Source organism: Arvicola amphibius, chromosome X, assembly GCF_903992535.2.
Source record: "Arvicola amphibius chromosome X, mArvAmp1.2, whole genome shotgun sequence".
Taxonomy (NCBI): Eukaryota; Metazoa; Chordata; class Mammalia; order Rodentia; family Cricetidae; genus Arvicola; species Arvicola amphibius.
In genome coordinates, this window is record NC_052065.1 from 64996030 (window position 1) to 64999823 (window position 3794).

Consider the following 3794-nt stretch of genomic DNA (forward strand, 5'->3'; position numbering starts at 1 on the left):
GCTATCAGTTCACCATCAAGGTCCCCAGGTATATCAGGAAAGAACTCACCTTTTGTTGTTTAGATTTCTTTGACAATCCTTGAGCCTACTTTTACAAACAAACAGCTTTATAGAGATCTATGTTCATGTACTAGAAGACCATATTGCTAAGATAAAAGTACAGTCCCTTGCCCACTAGCCTGCCACCCATCCTGCCCACTACACTGATCTGGGACTGCTTAGAGTCTGAGCTAAGAGTTCCAACAGGAGCATCACTCAGCCCTCATCAGAGAAGGTTTTCTTTCAAGAGATAGTAGTTGGAATATAGATCAACACATGGACAATGTGAGCATTTGGTCCTAAATGGGATGCCTTTATCAAACCACTCCCCTCAAGGCTCAGGGATCTATGCAGAAGAGAGAAAAAGATTATGGGCCAGAGGAAGTGGCTGATGATGCACGTGTTAACTCACAGAAATTGTGAAAGCAATTTTCTCTGAGCGCTGCGCGGTCTGGGTCGGCGGCGGCTGCTCGGGTCACACACACACACACACACACACACACACACACGTGCGAGGGGCTTGCAGGGGCAGGGTCAGCAGGGCAGTGAGCGAGGTGTAGTGCTCGCAGGTGTTCGCAATGAGTTTACCCCTCAATCCCAAGCCTTTTCTCAATGGACTGACAGGCAAACCAGTGATGGTGAAACTCAAGTGGGGGTTGGAATATAAGGTCTACCTGGTCTCTGTCGATGGCTACATGAACATGCAGCTTGCAACTACAGAAGAATAGATAAATGATGCGTTGTCTGGACATCTGGGTGAAGTTCTAATAAGGTGTAATAATGTCCTTTATATCCGAGGAGTTGAAGAGGAGGAGGAAGATGGGGAAATGAGAGAATAGCATCTTTGAGGTATATATATATATATATATATATATATATATATATATATATGTATGTATGTATTTCTGTACAATAAAGATTTGGGTTTTTTTTTCAAAAAAAAAAAACAGAAAGAAATTGTGAAAGCATCAATAAGACTTGCACAGGTTCAAACCAGACAAAACTGTTGCCTGAAGTTTCTATCCTGCCCAGTCCCGCAGCCGTTCAGTCCCAAAGAAACACACAGAGGCCTACATTAATCATAAACTGATTGGCCTATTAGCTCAGACTTCTTATTAACTCTTACGTCCTAAATTAACTCATAATTCTTGTTTGTGTTAGCCACATGGCTTGGTACCTTTTATCAGTGAGGCAGTCTCATCTTGATTCCTCTGTATCTGGGTATGCCTGCAGACTAAGCCTTTCCTCTTTCCAGAATTCTCCTGTTTTCATCGCCCCACCTACACTTCCTGCCTCACTATTGGCCAATCAGCGTTTATTAAACAATACAAGTGACAGGATACAAGACTACTGTCCCACAGTACAAAACTTCAGCACTGAGAAAGGTGAAATGCACACAAAGTTCCACTTCTACCAGTAAGCTTTTTGCTATTGATAGCTGCTCTGAGAGGTAAAATAAGTTTTATCAACCACACTCCAAGTCAGACCTCATGCTCAGGAGTAGTTGACCAACAACACACATGTTTGGAGTGTGTGTGTGTGTGTGTGTGTGTGTGTGTGTGTGTGTACTTTTTTAATATTTGTTTTGCTTAAGAGAGAAAAAGAGGGCTGAAGTGATGGCTCACCAATTAAAAGCACTGCCTGCTCTTCTAAAGGTCCTGAGTTCAATTCCAAACAACCACATGGTGGCTCACAACCATTTGTAATACATGCATACAGGCAGAACACTGTATACTTAATAAATAAATAAATCTCTTAAAGAGAGAGAGAGAGAGAGAGAGAGAGAGAGAGAGAGAGAGAGAGAGAGAGCACTTTAGTAGGTGGAGTGTGAGAAAAGAGCTGAGAGGAGTTGGAGGAAGAGAAAGAATATGATCAAAATATATTGCATGATAAGACTCCTAGCAATAGGGGAATATGTAGCCTGAACTAGCCATCCCTGTGACCAGGCAAGACTTCCAGTGGAGGGATCAGACACCAACCCAGTTATATAACTCTTGACCTACGTATAGTCTGTCCTGCCTATGGGAATGATGCTGGCATTGGTTCCCTGCCCAATTGATATCAGAGAGGCTTCATTCCAGCAACTGATGGAAACAGATGAAGAGACCCACAGCCAAAACATTAGGTGGAGGTTAGGGAATCCTGCTGAAGACAGGAAGGAAGGATTGTTTGAGCCAGGAGGGTCAAGGACACTAGGAGAAAACCCACAGAATCAACTACTCTGGCTTCATAGGGACTCACAAAGAGAGCTGAACCAACAACCAGGGAGCCTGCATGGGACTGACCTAGGCCTCTGCATATATGTTACAGGTTATGCAGTTTGGTCTCTTGTGGGACTCCTAATTGTAGGAACAGGGGTATCTCTGACACTTTTGTTAACTTTGAGACCTTACTCCTCATACTGGGTCTACTTGCCCAGCCCTGTATTAAACAAGGGAGGGTTCTCAGTCTTACTGTAACTTGATATGCCATGGTTTTGCTGATATCCATGGGAGGTCTGCCCTTTTCTGAATAGAAACAATAGAAACAGAGGAGGGTGGATGGGGGGTGCAGAAGGGAGGTAGGAGAGAGGGAATGGGAGGAGAAAAGGGAGGGGAAACCTGCAGTTTGATGTAAACCTTTTTAAAAAGAAAGAAAAATATACTGCATGGAACATTTTAATTAAAAATAACAGATTTATAAAGATATATTTTACATACCACACAAGCGACCCATTTAAAGTATATAATTTGTCAAGCATGCTAGAAAGCACCTATAATCCTTACATTTGGGAGCCTCAACTTTATAGGGAGACCCTGTCTCCAAAAAATGTAAGATTGTTTACATTATTTTAGGTACAGTCTTTTTTAAATTTTTATTTTTAATTTTTAAAAAATTATATGTATGCTGGGCTGGAAATATTGCTCGGTGGTTAAGTGCAGTTACTGGTAATGTAGAGGAGCCAGGTTCCATTTCCAGCACCCGCATGACTGTGCACAACCTCCTGTAACTTCAGGGAATCCAATGTCCTTTCTGACCTCCATGGGCTCCTGCACACATGTGATACACATACATACTCTAAGGCACACATGAACACATTAAGTAAATGTGTGCTTCTCTGTGTGTGCCACATATGCGCAGAGGGCACAGAGCGAGCCCATCTTGAAGCTGGAGTTGGAGATGGCTTGCAAGATGATGCGAGATGGAAGAACAAGCACGCGGCCTTCTGGCCCCCACGAACCACTCATCTGCGAGGAACATTTTTATTTACTACTTTGGTGACCTCATACACATTTATAAGAAAAATACAGGGCCAGGTTTTTGTTGTAGCGGCACACGCCTTTCATCCCAATACTCGGGAGGCAGAGGACAGGCAGATCTCTGAGTTCAAGGGTTAGTTTGATCTACTTATGAGTTCCCAGGACAATCAGGCTATACATTGAGGACCTTGTGTCAAAAAAGAAAGAAAAAGAAAGCAGGAAGGTGGGAGTGAGGGAAGGAAGACAGGACGAAAGGAAGGGAGGGAGAGCGAGGGGAGGGAAGGAGGGAGGGAAGGAGGGAGGGAAGGAAATAGCACGAGGATTTGAGGCAGTTAGCTCAGTTTGGTAGAAGCCCTTCTGCAAGCATTGAGTAACCTGAGTCTGATCCCCAGGCATGTACATATAAGACTAGGCATGTGGCTAACTAGCATTTATTATCCAGGGTTGTAGAGCTGATAGACAGGACAGATCTCTGGGGGCTCACTCGGCTAAGTTGCCTAGTCTAATCTACAAGCC

The 3794-nt window shown here is 43.6% G+C and overlaps 1 pseudogene; it reads left to right on the forward strand.

Moving 5' to 3' along the window:
• The first annotated feature begins 617 nt into the window (after window positions 1-617).
• Window positions 618-878, forward strand: LOC119805549 (annotated as a pseudogene).
• Window positions 879-3794: the final 2916 nt, after the last annotated feature.